Source organism: Rhinatrema bivittatum, chromosome 9 (genome assembly GCF_901001135.1).
Source record: "Rhinatrema bivittatum chromosome 9, aRhiBiv1.1, whole genome shotgun sequence".
Lineage (NCBI taxonomy): Eukaryota > Metazoa > Chordata > Amphibia > Gymnophiona > Rhinatrematidae > Rhinatrema > Rhinatrema bivittatum.
The window spans coordinates 121,080,920-121,101,723 of NC_042623.1; positions in this window are offsets into that span (position 1 = coordinate 121,080,920).

Genomic DNA, 20,804 nt, shown 5'->3' on the forward strand with positions numbered 1-20,804 from the left:
TGACATTTGTATTAGTGGGTAACTTTCTGATTCAGCATGAAAGAAGCAACATTTACGGTCCCTCTTTAGTGCTGGCTGCTGCTGCTTGCTTTCTATTTCCTTCTTTTTATTTTTAGAATCAAAAAGCTAAAGCTTTTCTAATAATTACTGTGTTTCTATGCAGGTGTGTTCTCACATTACCTCTGTCATGTGTTAGCTATCATGTGGTTTATTTCTACATCCGGTTGTATATGTCCAGGCCTGCTCACATGAGCTATTTTTTCTCAGGCACCAGAGTAACCAGAATGCTTTTTCCTCTAAATTTTAAAACCTTTTTACACTGTGTAGGTACTGCAAAGGTATTTGTAGCTGCTATTAATGCAAGAGCTGCTCTGTGTGACTGTAAACAGTCTTCTGCATTTAAAAACTCAATGCTTGTTTTATTCACTTTAATTGTTTTGAGTTTCTAACCCTTGCCATAGATCATTCTGCTCAAACAGGCATGCACATTTTCCCCTGAAGCCTCCTGATCAGAGAGAGAGGGGAGGAGGAAAGTGGGGATTTCTTTGTCACTGTGTATAGAGTAAGAGAGCTTTGTGCATTCTGCAGCAGTCACTCTGTAGCAGTAACTTGGAATTCTGGGATCAAGAATTCCTGTTTCCGGCTGTCCCCACCCTGGCAACAGTTATTTCGACTTCTGCTTATGTCATCAAAAAGCATATAGGGTCCATTCATTTTACAAAAGTGACAGGGGTAATTTCTGATGACATTTTTAGGAAGGGTGTGTTTGGAGGCAGGCTGGAGTGTGGTTTGGTTGGCCTTTCAGTTATGTCATCAAAAAGCCTCAGGGCTATTTATTCTGATGTCATCAAAATTGGCTGGGGTCATTTCTGATGATATTATGGGGGTGTTGTTTTGGGCAGGCCGGGACATAGTCTGGTTGAGGGAAATGGGCGTACCTAGGTCCATTCACTTCTTCTATGGAAGTGGGCAATGCATGGAAGGAGTTATTGGCAGGGTGAGGGCATGGCCTAGACAGGAAGTGAATGCTGATTGGCTGTCATCCTTTTCTTACCTGTCAATCCTATTACTTAGCATCATTCCATGATGCCTATATATATACTATCACTGCCATGCATACATGATCGCTTCAAGCATGGCAAATTCACAGAAGGATAGCTTTTATGGTAAGAATGCAGCTCTCCTCATAACTGGTCTCTACCTAAATATTACTCTATTCTCCCATTAAAAATCTAACATTGAGGACCACTCAAGACTCACCAAGGACTAAGGGGGAGGGGAAGAAGACCAATGATCTTGGTCTAACTCCATCTTCTATAATATTCATTTCAGCACATCCCCTATTCTACGCAGCTTTCCCTGTACTTCCTCGTGCAGCTCTGTCAACCAGTCATTTTGCCTCATTTATTCTTTGCGGGGTTTTAAATGACACCTCTGTGGTGTCTAGAGATGGCTGCCTTGGTTCTTTGGCAGTGGGTTGCATGCTGGTCTCCTGCTGCTCATCTGGAAAAACCTGGAGCAAATGTAGAACCCCAAAGGCCATCAAGGGCTTATCCTCTGGCATCAGCTCCTGTTCTTCCTCCTCCTTCTTTTTATCCATCTTGCCCCCCCCCCCCCAGTCTTCCCAGTTATACTGTCCCCATGGATAATGGATGTTTCCCAGCTGCCTAGTACAGAGTGACCACCTGCCATATTTCTCCTTCTGCAAGATAGCCTTTTTGTCTCCCTCCTTTGTAACGCACCATCTTAGGTAGAAGAGCATACCAGATCCCCTTTTAGTTCCCACCAGCACCCACCTTTCCAATGCCTACATAGAATTGCTCCTATCTACCTCCATGAATGCTCTTACCTCTCAAGGGTAGGAGGTTCTACAATTAAAGTGGTGGAAAAAAGCCAGCCAGGTATGGACCACCCTACCTTGCCTTCTCCTGATGCCAGGGGAGGGGAGGAGCTGTCCTTCCTCTGCCAAGACCATCTGGGCTAAAATTCTGATGTCAGCAAGACTAAAGTTCGGCTTCCTTGTTCATGGAACCATTTTGACAATGCCCCTGAGCATTCCTAGAAGTGGAAATAGTATGTGTGAAAAGTACATTCATAACTTTTCCATGCATATAAAATATATTCATACTTTCAAAAGTTATGAGGTAGAAATATGCATATTTTATGTCTCATGCAACACAGTTTATAAAATATAGGTGTATTTTTAGAGGCACTAACTTATATGTGTATGTGACAATTTAGGAACACTAGTGAAAATTACCTACCCTACAGAATAGATCTGCCAGGTACTTACAAGTAACTAGAATTAGCAATTGTCAGAGACAGGATGCAGGGCTTGACAGACCACTTGTCTGACCCAGAATGGCACTTATGTTTTTTTTTTCAAAATAATTTTTATTTTCGGAAGACAATCTAATCTGAAATTATTTCGATAAAGTCTGAAGAACTGGCTATTTAACAAGGCTTTTGAGGAATCAGATTAACTCCCAAATATTTGTATTGTGAAGAGTAATTTTATTTCCAATGTTTAGTTTATTTTCTGTTTTTACAAATCTTTTATACATTTTAATGTTCTCATTTTATAATTTATTGTATTAATTGCAGTAATTAATTGTAAACCATTATGATGGTTTTACCGAATGATGGTATATAAAACCAATAAAATAAATAAATATAAATATAGACACTGTCCTCAAATACAGCCAAAACATAAGCAAAACATGTTTTTATGCTATGAGGGATCTGTGTGAGTGAGACATTTTTGCTGTTGTGACTAAACAACATCTATTAATCCATAGGGACTTCACAGACATTGAGCAAATCTATCTCCATTCCTGTATCCAGTTCTTCTTGGAGATGGCTGGCAGCTGAATCTAAGTGATCCTGAAAGATAAATTATCATATACTGGATGTCCCCTGTATGAAAAGTCAACTATCTATATTAATTGTCGGTATTATGAAAACCCAACTTGTTGTAGGATCAATAGTAGGGGATGTTCAGGATAAAAACATACTTTTTTTTTTTCATTTTCTGGTTTGTTTAATGATTATTTCAGTTCAGTTCATTTTCTGAACTGAAATAAACATTAAAAATCCACCAAAACAAACAAAAAAACCCTTAAGGCTTCCTTGGGACCCTCCACATCTCTCCTGCATCCCTCCCAACCCCCCAAGAAATCTATGAGGCCTAGGCCTACCCTGGGGCCTCCCCAGGACCTTCTAAACCCCTTCTGCCCCCTGAAAAATTGTACAGGGCTGGGGAGCTTCCCAGCTCACACTTACCCATGCCATGAGGATCCTGGATAAAGAAAGGGGCAGGAACAATGCCCATTTCATTCCTGCCCTGCCACAATCCTTTTAAAAATTGGTGATGGAGGGGAATACCTGACATGAGAGGGAGAGACTGAGATCTGCACTTCAGTCTTGATGCTGTTACTGCCTGCCCTTCCCCCCTGCGTGTGAGTGACTCGGCTAACAGCATTGGGTGGAGACTTGTGGGGCTTAATTCAGCGATGTCCCTGCAGTGCACTCCTGTGTTTCCCTCCTTCCTTAAGATTCCAAGTATGCATGGTGAAAAAGAGAAATGGCAAGCTTTTGTTTCCTATCCCTTGCCCTCTTGGAGGCATATGGACTCTCAAATTGTGCAGTTATCTGAACCACCCCTTATGGGTAAGAAGGATGAGGCTTCTTTTGTTCTGGAGCCTTTCTTAGCCCGGGCCTAGCTATTCCACTTCTGCAACCCTCGAGGGTATCCTTGAATGAAGAGTCCCTGGTCCCCAGTGGATTGGGGGAGAGTAGTGATTCATCTCTTGAATACAGACCAGGACAGACTGCAACTGTTATGACCTTATAACATAGAACTGTTATAACCTTATAACATAAACTCTGAAAGACAAATTAGAAGAAAAACTAACAGAAATGGATTACACCAACTGCTGCTCCGCTACAACAGCATGGATGCAAACAACCAAAAATCTAGCTGATGAAATAAACCCAATAAAATGTATTAACATCAAGGAACCCAAACAAACAAACCCCTGGCATAATGAAAAGATAAAAGAAAACTGAGGAAAAAAGAAAAAGAATGGAGAAAAAATAAAACAACCGAAAACATAACTAAATACAGAAAGCACCTAGCCTACTATAAACAAGTAATTCTCAACGCAAAGAAACAATTCGACAGCACTAAAATAGAGAAATTTGCAAATAACCCAAGAACCTTATTTACCATAGTAAAAAATCTCACCAATGACAAATCTGACTCTCCCCAAAACCTACCAGTAAATAGATGTAATGAAATAGCTACGTTTTTCAATGACAAAATTATGAACCTAAAAACAAAAATTCCAAATATAACTAAACAAGAAATTAAAATGCAAAAAAGAGATGTTAAACAATGGACTACATTCAATGAGATATCAGAACTGGAAGTCGAATCTATGTTAAAAAAATTAATCCCGCCCCACATGCATATGTGGGGTGGGATTTTAGACATAAAAAAAAGTAGCCAACACAGTATCTCCAATATTAGCAAAGATCATTAATCTATCCTTAGAGGAAGGAGCCATGCCAGACACTCTAAAAGGGGCAATCGTAAAACCAATTTTAAAGAAGAAAAACAGCGACCCGCTTAACCTGAGCAATTACAGACCAGTATCAAACTTACCCCTAATTGCAAAATTAATAGAAAAAACTATACAAAATCAATTAGCGGAGCACTTAGATAGCAATAATATCCTGTATCCTTCACAACATGGCTTTCGTAAACACTACAGAACAGAGACACTACTGCTTGCGCTAACAGACAACATCATGAGAGGTTTTGACAGTGGTAAACACTACATTTTAGTGATGCTAGACCTGTCAGCGGCCTTTGATACAGTAAATCATGACATACTATTAAATAGATTAGAAGAAATAGAATTAAGTAACAAAACACTCAAATGGTTCAGATCATATCTAAATACTTCTAAGTACAGATCAAAGACGTAATGTCAGAAAAAATAAACCTTCAAACAGGAGTACCACAGAGATCAGCCCTATCTGCTACACTCTTCAACATATACCTGTTGCCATTATGTCACCTGCTGGCTGGTCTGGGCATCACACATTACATATATGCTGATGATATTCAATTAATACTACCCATCGATGACACAATTGAAAAAACATTAAACACAGTTAACATGTATCTAGATATCATCAGCTACTAAACCAAATGGAATTAGTTATTAATATAGAGAACAGAATTCCTACATTTAGAATGTAAAAGTATAAAGATCATTCAAAGCCCAATCACACTCAAACACCCAAAAAATAGAATTAGCAAAGAAAGTACGGAACCTTGGAGTGATAATTGACACAGAACTAAGCTTGAAACAACATATATCTTTAAAAGTAAAGGAAGGATACGACAAACTCATGATTCTCAGAAGACTTAAATCACTACTAACAACTAACTACTTTTGATCAGTGTTACAATCTTTATTTTTTGCATGCACTGATTATTGTAACGCCCTACTACTAGGTTTACCATACACCACACTAAGACCACTCCAAATACTACAAAACACTGCTGCAAGAATTCTGACCTGTAAAAGTAAGAGACCACATCACCGAAATTCTAGCTGAATTACACTGGTTACCCTTTGAGCAAAGAATACAGTACAAAACACTATGCACCATACATAAATTAATACATAATGAAAAAGCAGAATGGCTGAACACAGTCCTTCATGTACACGTCCCTCACAGAAACCTGAGATCAGCCAACAAAGCATTCCTAACTATTCCTTCAGTCAAAACAGCAAGACTAACCCAAGTAAGAGAAAGGGCACTATCCTTAGCAGGACCTATACTATGGAACACCATGCCTTTAGAGATAAGATGACAAAGAGACATCAAAACCTTTAGAAAAAGTTTAAAAACATGGCTCTTTAAACAAGCTTATCACAAAGAGAATGGAGAATAGAATCCATGGAAGTGTAGGGTGCGGACAGTAGAACATCCACACACATCACCGTAATCAATATGTGTGTATTTTATTTTTATTTTTCGTTCACCACTAAAGGATAAGTTACAATTATAAAGCTATTCTTGTATTCAAAACTGATACAGATAGAATTGGACATGATTTATCACATTTATCAAATAATATTTATTATAAAACTATGTTACCGAACCATTATGGTACCTGTTTAATTGATATAATCTAATACATTTAGCAACGTTATGTGCCTTACTGTAAACCATTGTGACGGTATCTATCTTAACGACAGCATAGAAAAGATTTTAAATAAATAAATTTGCACTAAGGAAGTGGAGAGTGCATCTTTGATTTCTTTAGCATCCCCCCCCCCCCAACTGAGCTAACTGAGGAGGCTGTAATACTAATGATATTTCCTTGGCTGATATCTGGAAGTTAAACTAAAAAATAGAAAGAACTATGTCACAATCCTTTTCACACTTGAGTAAGTTTTCTGAAGAATGTGGTGAATTTCTGGATTTAAGGCTTGAAATCCCAGTTAAGTTATGCTAACTGCCATCAAAAGGTTTGAGACTGTGCTTTTTAGGCCTAGCTAGTAACAGCTACAAGGCAGAAGTACTGAAAATGATGTAGCTACTAGGGATGTGCATTTGTTTGCGACGAAATAGGAAATATAGATGATATTTCCTATTTTGTCGCATTTTGTGTGGTTTTCTTGTTTTTTGGGGGGGGGGGGGAGAAAGGGCACATAAAAAAAACCCCCAAACGCACCCCAACCCTTCAAATTTCATTAAATGCAACCCCCCCAAGACTTACTGAAAGTCACTGGTGGTCCAGTGGGGTCCTGGAAGTGACCTCCTCCTCTTGTGCCGTCGGCTGCCACTAATCAGAATGGCGCCGATAGCCCTTTGCCCTTACCATGTGACAGGGGCTTTCGGTGCCATTGGTCAGCCCCTGTCACATGGTAGGAGCAATGGATGACCTGCACCATTTTTTAAGTTCAGCTCCTCCTCTAGAGACTGCATGAATGGGTGGATCTTACATATATGTAGGAGTTTATAGAAGAGTAGGTGTGGTCTTTTAGTTTGACTCTCAAAGAGGAAAGAACACTGTTAGTTTCTGTTGCCTAATGGGCTAATTTTTAAAGCCCGGTGCATGTTGAAACAGGGGGATACATGTGTGGCTAGGCCGAGCACATTTTCAAAATGACCTGGCCACGCATATATCTCCAGTACATGTGGAAGTGCCGGGCATTTAAAAAGGGGTGGGCCAAGGATGGGGCCTGGGTGGGCCAGAAGCCAGCCAGTGCATGGAACAAAAAAAATTAGTTTAGTTAGGGTGGGTTTAGGGGTCGGGGAGGAGATGGGATGGGAAAAAGGAGGAAAGATATGTAGGGGGAAAGGGAGCTGGGGATGGCCTGATCATGTTGCCACATGTTTTTTTAATAAAATACCCCCTTGCGCGCATAGGACAGAACCAGTGCGCACATGTTATAAAATTGGCGCGAGTTCATACCACCCCACAGATACAGAACAGAACTTGTACTCTGTATTTTCACCACTCGGGGTCACCTTTAATCATCGTTCCATATGTACCTAATTTTGAGAAAATTTAAAGATTTTTGTAAGACATTTTTAGAATTTTAAATAAGAACCCAAATGCAGTACTTCCTCTTAGTTAGAATCCAGAGTCCAAAGTCCAACATGATATCACGTTACGTGTCCTGCTGCCTCAGGGACCCTCCGGACACATGGTTATCCTCGAAGTCATTTCCTCTCTCTGAAATTCTAAAAATGTCTTACAAAAATCTTAAAATGTTCTCAAAATTGGGTACATATGTACCGATGATTAAAGGTGACCCCGAGTGGTGAAAATACAGAGTATAAGTTATGCTCTGTGTCTGCGGGGTGGTATGAAGTTCCGAGTTATAAAATATAAAGTATTTAAAGGGTATCTCTCTGCATATTGAATAGATATAATTTGGATACAAAGTTTTTTAGGATACAATTGTTTTTGTTGATCAAGGGATGGTTGTGCATAGTATTAGTGTTTCAATAAAATTGGCACATCCATGTATGTGTGCCAGGAACTATGCGCACATGGACACCTGAGTGGGCCTTTAAAAAAATTTACCCCTAAGTGTGGACTATACCTCTCCTTAGGTGGACATTGTGTTTAAGGGAAATCCCTGCCTGGCACTGCCTGCCAATGTATGGCTACCCTGAGGTTAAAGAGATATTGATTGGGAGTTTTGACTTAACTGAGGATTTTGGTGACTGGAGGTGAGAAACTGGAACTTCTTGGAGATGGCAACCCCTGAGATTCAGAGGTCAGGAAACTGAAAATCTGTAGTCTTTTATCTGAGGAAAAAGGAGTGATAGTGTTTACTCCAAAGAAGACTTTTGGCTGTTAAATTGTGGTCAAGTTTTGGTTTGAGGAGGTTGATTTTGCCACCCCTCCTCACTTGGGACTGGGGCTGTATCAGCTCAGTCATGAAGTGGGATATGATTATATCTTTCCTACTGAGAAGCCACAAATCGTGACAAAAGAAAGGATCAAGCTTGGAGAAAGAAGATCAGACTTGAAGACCCTCAACAGGATCTTCCCCTTGGGACACAGGTGCAGGCTGGGTAAGCACTCTTGGTCAATTATGGACTCAGGTAAGACTGTCTATACTTAAGGGGACCTGTGCAGAACAGAAATATTCCCTAGAGGTGGGACTGCCCATGACACTTAGAGAAAGAGTGTTAGCAATCACCCAGGAACCTGAGTCAGTTGCATGTACACAGAGATAAAAGGACACTCATCTGTATTTTGATTTATTATCTCCAGGACACAGATTAACAGTATTTATTTATTTATTTATTTATTTAAAAACTCTTCTATACCGTCGTTGAGTTGGATAACCATCATAATGTTTACAAAAAGGCACGATAATGAAAAAATATGAGTGGTATAGATTACAAATTAACCATGTGCCATCATAGAACGGTAACAATTTAGTATAAAAAACTATGTAAAGTGTAATTTGAACACCCAGCTCTATGTCCTACTCCATTTGTCCCAGACAAGAATCCTCACAGCACCATTTCAGATAAACAGATACACATTGTTAAAGGCCACAAGCAATAGCTTTCCCTCCACAGAAAGGACTCATCCCTTGGGGTACCAACATCAGGAGGGGACAAGTGACAAGAAACACAGCCCCAGATATATAAATTGATTTTGTATACCCTCAGAGAATATGCCCCTCCAAAAAAAAGGGTTACTTACTATTTTTTAATTTGATGTATACCCCCCCTTTTATGATGTGAACTAGATGATGTAATTGCTGAATATGGGGTGGTACCATTTCTTTGTTAGCATTTTTGCATAATTTTCTGTTTTGTATTCATTTGATGTAAATGATGTAACGTTAATAAAGATTAAATTATTTTAAAAAAATTGGTGCTGGTAACACAGAGACCAGCGCCAAAGTGACATCAGTTTAGATTTTCAAAATATCCATAATGAATCTAGATAGTTAACTTTTCATACAATGGAGGTCTAAATATGCAAATTAATCTTACATAGGATGAGAAGCATCAGCCACCTCACCTCCTCAGTATCTCAATACTCTCCAGGGAGGAATGGCTACAGAAATGAAGGTAGATTTGTCCAATGCCTGTAGAGCTTCTATGGGCTAGTAGATGCCACATAAAGGATCAGTAAAGCAATAAGGAAGACAACATGATAGGATCATCTTGAGGGGCTCATGACTGGCCAGAAGGTTGGCAGTGTAAAAAAAATTGAAAGGCCCTTGTCTAGTTCACACCTTATCACACAGCTAACAAAAGTGAAGGGCTTATAATAATATATATAATATTTGTAGACTGCCTTTCCAATTTTATCTCAAAGCAGTTTACAACATTTTTTCAGGTATAAGTCCCTGCTCTAAAGAGCTTCAAATCAAGTATATGTGGATTCCTGAGGTAACAAGAGATAAAGTGATTTGCACAAGGTCAAAAGGAATGTTAGTGGGAGAAGTGGGATTTGAATCCTAGTTTTTCACTCAACGCTCTAGCCATTAGGCCATTCTTTCCCTCTAAAGGATAATGGATTATAATAACTATGAAGGGTATCCTATTTATTAAGGGGACATTTATCAAACGTTTTTATGCAAGTAAATGTGCTTACCTATGTAAAATGTGGTTTAAATATTGCCCACACTTCCCATATGTTTGTAGAAGTGCATACACTCTGCTACAGTACAACTACTTTTAGCCACATGAAACCTGGCAGAGTTGTTACTTATCTGGATAAGTATTAAAATTATACTTATCCAGCTATCTGACTTAGGAGGGAGAATACAATCCACAGACAGAACATTAAGGAGTGTCAAGTAGAGTATGGAAAGGAATGATAATTTAGTATAGTTAAGATGATTAACACCTGTAGTTGGTGAGCGAAATCATTGACATGATGATCTGAGCATAATTAAGCCAAGTCACACCTGTAGTAGGCTATGAAACCATTTTATCTAATAAGGTTTATGATGATGATATCTAGCCTCATGATACATTCTAATTAATCAGGTTAATGCTGGAGTTTTTATTTTATTTTAAAATATGTATATTCTGTTTATAAAGAACCACTATACTAAACAGATTACATAAAGGATTGTTCTTTTGAAGATTCTTTGTTAGAGTATGGCAACCTTAAATTCAGTTAAATAGTGTCCTGAAAGGCTGACATGTTGTCTTACTTTTTTTTTAATATTTCCATTTCTGAAATCAGATTTGTTTCCATTTAACATTTTTCATAGGGATGGATTTGTTTGTCCTATGTAGAGAACAGAGGGACATTGTTGGCAGATGATGATATATTATATTACAGCAGAAGTAGATGAATGAACCCCAGATACTGTTGTGGAATTCCAATCCTAAACTAGAATTCCTAGGTTCCTGAGTGATGTCCAGCTCCCTTGCTTGGGGTAAAAAGCTGCAATCATACCCAAGATAGCTTCAGTAAGAACAATTTTTTATTCCAATATACATGCATGCATGAAGATAGCATATGCTAATCTTAAGAAATCAGGGAATACAGACCAATATATAATTTCAATTGCTTAAATAGTAGCTCATTACTTAGTATACAATTATTAATTGGAGCTTTGCACTTTTGTGTGGTCTTATTATATATCAGCTTCTGACTAATAACAGCTCTGTTAGTTATCTATATTTCTAGTAGTTTCTGTACTTTCAGGTGAATTTTAAAACGCATACACATATAAATAGCAGGGGATATGTGCGTGACCGAGCCCTGCACATACCAAGTACATATTCAAAAGGGCTCGGCCACACACATATCTCCCAATACACGCAGAAATGCCAGGCCAGCCAAAAGGGGTGGACTAAGGGCATGGTCTGGGTGGGGAGGAACCCAAAAAACAAAAAGGTAGGTGATCTATAAAAGCCATGAGGATGAACAAAAAGAAATAGATGCCAGTTGTCTTTTACAAATATTTATTGTGGTGGTGATGTGTTAAAAACTGCCTGACTCAGGCCGAGTTTCACCACTCTCCAGTGGCTGCCTCAGGGGCTCAAATACTCATTTGGACCGATTATCACTTCAGAAAAAGAAGGAAGATTTTGTAGTGCATTACTGTTTCAAAGACATCCACAGTGTAGGTTAACTTTGGTTATGTGTGTTATTTAGCATATTCTCATTTCTTTGGTATACCAGTATGTAAACCTCACTCTAAATATTGCATCTAATACATGCTCTCGGAAGTTCAGTCTCTACTCATTCAAGCAAAAGAAACGAGAGTAGCAAAACTTGGCCTGAGTCGGGCAGTTTTTAACACGTCTCCACCACAATAAATATTTTTAAAAGACAACTGGCGTCTATTTCCTTTTGCTCATCCTGGGTGGGGAGGGGCATGGCAGGGCAGGCTGTGATAGAGACCATTAGGCCCTATCCCGGGGAAGCATGCGCCAGTAGTTGGCCAGCACACATAACCTACTTCTGCTCCAAAGAGCAGGTAAGTTAAAAAACTTGGGGTGGAGAGGGGAAAAGATAGGAAGGTTAGGTAGAGGGGTAAGGAAGTTCCCTCCCAGTACGCTTGTGTAAAAATGGTCACTTACACGTGTATGTGGAGAAATTTGCATTTTAAGAAGCCGCAAAGTACATGCGTACATATGCATGCACGCATCAAGAAGAAGGGGTCGAAAAAGGGTGGGGCATGGGTATTCTGGGGTGGGGCCAAGTTTTACATGCATAAATCTGCATTTTAAAAAAGCATTGGCTTATTATCCTCGTAACTTTACTTCTGGTCCTGAAGAGGAGCAAGCCTAGAGATCTCGAGTTTTAGGGTGTTAGCATAGGTTGAGGGTTCAGGGTCAAGAAGAACCCGAGAGGTCTTGAAGATCTCAATATGAACTGGGCATACCGATGGACTACTTGGAAAAACTGGTTTATCCCTCACGCGAGCATGTTTTAAAATCCACCTGCATACATGCATAAAAGCTGCCAAAGCCCTAGCCGATATACATGCTGGAAGGGTAGTTTAAATGATACGGGCGTACTTGCACTCATGATTTAAAATTGCAGCATCTCTCCGCTCTTGCACTGATACATGCATTTATGGGTGCACATGCGTTCTTTTTAAAATTGACCTGTAATGTAATAAACTAGTTTGAACATATTTACAATTATTTTCTCCAAATTACCAAAGTCCATACTGTTTATGATTTTGTAAAGCATATTTTATAAGAATAAAATATTCCCTAATTGTTTTGTTGTGCCATCTAGCTGCTTCAAAATTACTTCAGATAATTGAACTACAGTTATTCAATTACGATTCCATTTTCTGAACAGTAGCATGATTTTGTTCAAATAATAGAGTAGAAAATGTGTTATCTTGAGGAAATGCTACCCTGAGTTAAGGTAGAATGAGTTTCTCGTGAACTTAGAGGCATGAGCTCTATACTGAGATAAAAAATTAATTTCAGATTGTTGCTATAGAAGCCTCTTTTCATAAACCCATTAGAAAATCCATTCTATTTTAGCTCATCCTGATTTCAATGCAGCCAAAATGGGCATACGTATAGTATAAAATGTTTCATGTCTTTTTTTAACCAGAAAAGCAAATTTTACAATTACAGATTTTGTTAGCAAAAATCTACTTATTTTTAACTAAAGAGAAAGTTTTATAGCCTTTTAAATCTGAGACATGAAATAGTCTTTCTTCAATGAATGTGCTTTTCATCTATATTGCTCTAACATAGAAATGTAAATACTTAAATTAGCAGAAATTTGGTCTTCTAACACTTCCACTCAGGTTGTTTAAGGGCCCTTTTTGCACTTTGCAGTTCAACAGAAAACTATGGAATTACGGTATATGTGAATGGCACTGTGCTAAATATTCGAAAGAGGCATGTTACATTCACAACATCATAGCATCTAATGGCTGCAACCATAGAAAAATTAAATATTTATAGTTTGGAAGATAAATTGGCAAACAAAATGTTTGTCAATATTATCCCTTCTTATAGTAATGGGCTGTACCTGCTGTAGCAGGCAAGCACCAATAGGGATCTCAAAAAATGATCAGAACATGGCACATGTGTAACAGGCAATACAGACTTTTAGGTTTGGCAAATAATTTCTCATAAATATCAGATCTAAAATGTGGCCATTCTCATGTGTAGGATTATAAATCACTTGAGTTAACCCCATAACTATTAGTAAAAATTTGTAACTTATCATTAAAATCATCCATTGTACCTGAAGACTGGAGGATAGCAAATGTAACCCCAATATTTAAAAAGGGCTCCAGGGGCGATCCGGGAAACTACAGACCGGTTAGCCTGACTTCAGTGCCAGGAAAAATAGTGGAAAGTGTTCTAAACATCAAAATCACAGAACACATAGAAAGACATGGTTTAATGGAACAAAGTCAGCATGGCTTTACCCAGGGCAAGTCTTGCCTCACAAATCTGCTTCACTTTTTTGAAGGAGTTAATAAACATGTGGATAAAGGTGAACCGGTAGATATAGTATACTTGGATTTTCAGAAGGCGTTTGACAAAGTTCCTCATGAGAGGCTTCTAGGAAAAGTAAAAAGTCATGGGATAGGTGGCGATGTCCTTTCGTGGATTGCAAACTGGCTAAAAGACAGGAAACAGAGAGTAGGATTAAATGGGCAATTTTCTCAGTGGAAGGGAGTGGACAGTGGAGTGCCTCAGGGATCTGTATTGGGACCCTTACTGTTCAATATATTTATAAATGATCTGGAAAGAAATACGACGAGTGAGATAATCAAATTTGCAGATGACACAAAATTGTTCAGAGTAGTTAAATCACAATCAGATTGTGATAAATTGCAGGAAGACCTTGTGAGACTGGAAAATTGGGCATCCAAATGGCAGATGAAATTTAATGTGGATAAGTGCAAGGTGATGCATATAGGGAAAAATAACCCATGCTATAATTACACAATGTTGGGTTCCATATTAGGTGCTACAACCCAAGAAAGAGATCTAGGTATCATAGTGGACAACACATTGAAATCGTCGGTGCAGTGTGCTGCGGCAGTCAAAAAAGCAAACAGAATGTTGGGAATTATTAGAAAAGGAATGATGAATAAAACGGAAAATGTCATAATGCCTCTGTATCGCTCCATGGTGAGACCGCACCTTGAATACTGTGTACAATTCTGGTCGCCGCATCTCAAAAAAGATATAATTGCGATGGAGAAGGTACAGAGAAGGGCTACCAAAATGATAAAGGGAATGGAACAACTCCCCTATGAAGAAAGACTAAAGAGGTTAGGACTTTTCAGCTTGGAGAAGAGACGACTGAGGGGGGATATGATAGAGGTGTTTAAAATCATGAGAGGTCTAGAACGGGTAGATGTGAATCGGTTATTTACTCTTTCGGATAGTAGAAAGACTAGGGGGCACTCCATGAAGTTAGCATGGGGCACATTTAAAACTAATCGGAGAAAGTTCTTTTTTACTCAACGCACAATTAAACTCTGGAATTTGTTGCCAGAGAATGTGGTTCGTGCAGTTAGTATAGCTGTGTTTAAAAAAGGATTGGATAAGTTCTTGGAGGAGAAGTCCATTACCTGCTATTAAGTTCACTTAGAGAATAGCCACTGCCATTAGCAATGGTTACATGGAATAGACTTAGTTTTTGGGTACTTGCCAGGTTCTTGTGGCCTGGATTGGCCACTGTTGGAAACAGGATGCTGGGCTTGATGGACCCTTGGTCTGACACAGTATGGCATTTTCTTATGTTTCTTATGTAACATTCATCATTAAAAAAAATCGTTGCAATGAGTGGATAATGGAACTGCATCGATATGCAAATTAATATCACCAAGAACTAAAACATTCTTCACATCTATATGTATAGAAGCAAAAGCCTTGATAAGCAGTGAAAATTCTGAAACTAGTAAACCAGGAAAAAAGTACATTACACAAACATCCCAAGTGGGTGTCGAGGCATAGAGAACCTCATAACACAGGTCAATGAAAAGTCTTATTGTATTAAGTTGCGCGCGGTGGCAGCCTGCCAGCACGCGATCCTCGGACACAGCGGCAAATGGCCGCTGTGGCAGAGTCCTCTGGCCCCGCCTCTGCCTCATCCCCTCCCCGCCCCTTATTCGAAGCCCTGGGACTTAGACGTGTCCCGGGGCTTTATGTGCATCGCCGGGCCTTTATAAAATAGGCCCGGTGCGCGTAACCCCCCTATACAAGTAAATCCTATGGATTTACGCGCACAGGGCTTTGAAAATCTGCCCCATTATTTTTAAAATGTGCATAACTAAAAAGACAAACTATATTGGATTGTATTATTCTAAAATGGTGTATCTAAAAAAGAGAAGAAGCAGAGAGATTTCAGACCGTGCCACCATCCCCTCCTTCCTCTGCCGGATTGGTGCATTCTGGGGTTCTGTAGTTTGATCACATCCTGTCCCATTCCTCCCTCTATTTCTGCAGGCTGCCATGATCTAAGATTTTGTTTTGAGAACTGTATATGACTTTACAAGCACAGATATTTCACTCTGTAAAAGAAAGAAGAAGCTGGTGAGGCAGTCAGGTGTGGGAGGGTTATTGCTTCCTCGTTAAGTTTTGCCTTGCCACTTATTACAAGGCCTACTTAGGATTATGGTATATTGAAAAATGAATTTGGTCTCCAGTCAACAACCTGATTGAGAGCCTCATCATCAAATATTAGAACCGAAGTTGTGCACAGACTAGATGAAGAAAATCTTCAAAATAGGAGTCAATAAGTGATTTTAAATAATAGAATTAACCTTAATTTTAAAGATTGAATAATTATAGTCTTATTTCTGATCATTCACAAACTAACATAAGTCACCTAGTTATCAAATTAAAAACATGGGCCCCGATTTAAAAAAGCATTTACACTCTTAAAATTTGGCTTTACATGTGTAAATGTACTTTACTCAAGTAAGAGGCTTATAATAATTGCTACAATGTATGCCATTGAATTCTCCATAGGATTTACTCACTTAAGTGCACTTTACTCAAATAAATGCTTTGGAAAATTGCTATGATACATTTACGTGAATAACTCCTTTCAAAATTATCTCTTTAGATTTTAAAAGACACCAAATAATTTAAAACCCATTAAATTAAGAGAGATACTGTAATCAGCTTTAAAATTTTAGCAACTTAATAAAATTATGATGCAGACAGAAGTTCAGCAGCGTGTTGAGGGCTATGCAGTCTTTTCCACCGAGTGCCATATGTATGATTATCTAGCTATTGGTGCAAAGAGCTCCTGGCTCTCAGAGAATGAGTCCGATCTTTAGAGGCCAGAGTGGCAGACGAGGAGGAGCTAAAGCAGACAGAAGTATTTAGAGGAGACCTTCAGGGATATGGTAGAGTAGTTCCAAATCCTGTAGCTAAGAGCTGCCCTCCAGGTGATTATTGATACTCCCACATTAATGATGTGCTTCCAGGAGGGAAGTGTTGCTATGGCTGTTATAGTGGGTGATTCGATCATTAGAAATGTTGATGGCTGGGTGGCTATGAAGATCACTTGGTAACTTGTCTGCCTGGTGAGAAGGTAGCAGACTTCATGCACAATCTAGGGAAGACTCGGTAACCCACAATCCAGTGGAAACACTGAGAGGAGAGGATCACCCTGCTGGTGGCTGGAAAGAATCAGTAAGTACTGTTTGGAGAAAATTTTAAAACTTAAAAGTATTGGGGTATATTTTTTAAAGTGTTTGTGTGTTTTGTTTTAAATAGGCGGTCAGAAATGTTGCATTCGTGGAGCCTTGGCCCGAGGTGGTGTTGGCCCCACCTGTGGGGGAAACCCCCACAGGTCCCCATTGTCGGGTGACGAGGCCAGATGGGAAGCAGAGGCCAGCTGGAGCTTCGCCACTACCAGCCTGCTTTCCCCGCAGGTTGAGCCCTTGGGTACCAGGGCCAGCTGGTCTTAGGTGGGCCTCTGCATGGATGATCCCAGGGAGTAGATGAGGGAACATGTGGCAACCAGGAGAGAGAGGTTGGAGGCTTGAAGTAAAGGGCAGCACCGATCCAGTCCAGTGAGCCAGGCGAGAGGCAGCGACCATGGCCGGGCCTGGTCCAGGAGAACAGAGGCACGAGGCGTGGTTGTGACCAGACCAGAGGTCTGAGGCAGGCAGCAGGAACAAGAACAGGAGAACTGGAACAGCAACTCAGGAACTCGAGCAAGTGAGAGCGAGGAGACCCATTGCCAAGGTAAGCTCTGACTGGCAGAGCTTGCCTTATATATCCAGGACAGGCAATGTCATCACTAGGGGCCGCAGGAAGCTTTCCCACTATGGTCCCTTTAAATTTTGACCTGTGGCGCACACATGCGCCTAGGGGCAGGGGCCAGGTAAGGCAGCATGGTGTTACTCCTTCACCATGGCTCAGAGGCGGCCCACGCGGAGGTTGCGGCGGCGGCAAACCTCCGCCGCGGAGAAGGTGAGGAGCAGTCCGTAGCCGAGCCAGGAAGCAGCAGGACTGCGACGACATCTGGCAGGTGCAGCTGGAGCAAGAAGGGCCGTGGCCCGGACCTGGCGTCGAGAGGTAGGGACAAACATCTTGGGACCATGAATTGGAACAATGTTATGGTTATTAATGTTTGGGTGGATCCTTGGACACTGTGGCAGTTGACAACGCCCACGGGGGGGCAGTCCCGTGAGGGACCACAGTGTCAGGCTAGACTCTGGACACACAAACACATATTTGAATCTTTTATTAAACAGTTTTGGAAACCACCAGAGGTGGCAATAGTGAGTAGTGGATGTTGAGCCCGGCTGGGCGCATCTCCCACAGAAGGCTGGAACAGCAAATCCTCTGTAGGGCAGTGCTGTAGTGGAAAGAGACTGAGAGTTATGAGTACACAATGAGAAGCATTCAGAGTCCCAGGTAGAATTAGAAGCTCCGAAACAGGGAGAGCAGGCCCTCGAGGAGCGAGTACCTGATCCCTTAGAGCAGAGAGACTCAGTTGTATTGTACTCACGTAGCAGTAACAGAGATTCCACTAGACGAGAGGTCTGACACCGGAACAGAGGGCAGGCCCTCGAGGAGCGAGTAGCTGGTTCCAGTGAAGCAGTACTGTGGAAAAGATGTAGTTGTATTCACAGATGAAACTATTAGTGAAGTCTTCCAAGTAGAAAGGTTTAAAGATGCAGGCAGCGACTCGGGGAACATGGGCCTTCTAGGAGCGAGTACCGGTTTCCTGATAGCACCTGAAAGAAGGAGAAGAGGCACCCGAGGAGCGGGTATCCCGTTAGCAACCCCGAAGGGTGTAAGAGTTCCAGATAGCGCTGGAGTGGCAGAGCAGTTTCGGGACAGAGAGCGAATCCCATCCGTAGGGTTCCGTTGCTAACTCTATGAGCTAGCAAATAATGTAGGCTTAAATATCCAGGCAGCATGATGTCATATCAGGGGGACACCCCAGAGGTTCGCGCCAACATGGAAATAAAGATGAGGGTGGCGTGCACGCGCGCGCCCTAAGGTACCTTGGAGGAGCATGGCGGGAGGGAGCACCAAAGCCGGTCCGGGGACGCCGGAGAGGACGGCAAACAGATGCCGGTGCAGCCAGTAGTCTGAGGTGAGCAGGAGGAGCCGCAAGTAGTGAGAGGTAGGCGGGGCAAAGCCGTTGAAGACCGGTCGCAACAAACAAGAAAGGCAGGCATAAACAAATTTGTGTTTTGTCTCGTAGGTCAATCTTAAAATCAACAGATATGATTATCCTCAGATCCCATTCTTGTTTCATGCTTAGAAGAATTTCACCCTTACATACTGTGCTGCTCCATTTGTTTTCTGCAGCCCAAATGCATGATGTTGCATTTTTTAGCATTAAATCTTAGCTGCCAGACTCTGGATCATTCTTCAAACTTCATTAGATCCCTCATCATATTTTCCACACCTTTCTGGGTGTCTTCCCTGTGTTAGATTTTGATATCATCTGCATAAAAAACCCAGACTTTCCCAACTGACCTGCAATATCACTTACAAAAATGTTGGAAAAAATTCCTACTAAGCTCTCAGGGATGGTGGGAAGCAATCTTTCTATTCTGGTTGTTTTCTTATTCAAGGGGAATGTAATTTTGGACAACAATTGTTGAATTAGAGGAGCACTGGCATTGTTGCAGCCAGTAACACTCATGTGTTTTAATTGCCAGTAATGTACATGCATTATTGGATGCAATAAAAACCACTTTAACCCAGTAATCACGGAGATCTTTTAATCAGAAAGAGTCCTTATGATTTTTTACAGTCCTTTTTGACTTGGATCAGTGGATTGCATCCAAATTTATATTTCATGTATGAAATAAGCATATATCAAGTTTCTTTTTGAATCTTTTGATTATTTGATTATTATAGCATAAATGTACAGACAAAAATAACCTTAAATTTCAACAGCTGTAACCAATATATTTTGAAAAATATCATCCCAGTGGAACAATTTCTAAAGCTGATTTGGATCTGCTGTACACAACAATTCCAGCTACCATCTAAAAATGTATTCTATAAATTTGTTCAAAATATTTATCCTCAGGCATGTCTGCAGAGAGCTTATAAACATGCCATGTATGCAAATAGAAACCTGTTGCTATTAGACAAAGGAACAACTCTAGTGTTGCTGTTGCGGGGTGAGGTGGACCCTTGGACCAGCCTGATGGAGCCAGAAGCTCCGTAGAGGACAGGCCAGGAGGCGGAACCAAGCTGAAGTGCTGGAGGCGTCTTCACCCTGGAGATCTAGATCCCCCCAGGAGGAGCCCGTAGGGATCTGGACCGCTGGAACTTAGGAGGCAACAGCAAGATGAGCCTAGGAGATGGTCCGAAGGTCAGGGCAGGCGGCAGGCACAGAACATCAACAGCAAGCTGGGGTCGGGAACCAGGAGATCAGCAGCAAGAGGAACAACCGGAGCTGGATCCGGGACAGGAACACGGAAGAGGAGACAGGACCCACCGGAAGAACTGGCAGGCTCCGCAGGACTGGAGAGCAGGATCTGCAGGAGTCAAGGCAGCAGGATCAGGACGGCAACTAGACACTCCAAGGAGGGACCTCGTTGCAAGGCGAAGTTCTGGAGTCAGACACCGGCCTTAAGTACTCTGCCGGCATCTGAAGTCATCCAGGGGGCTGTCCAGCACTTCCGGGTGCTGGAGCTTTAAAAGCTCCGTCTTCGCGCGTGGCAACGCGGGGGGCGGAGTCAGCGTCGGCCTCAGTGGCGTCTCCCTCGTGGAGACGCCGCAGCCATGCGGCCTAGCAGGCCAGGAACCCAGCGGTTTTGCCCATGGTCCAGAGTGAAGGTAAG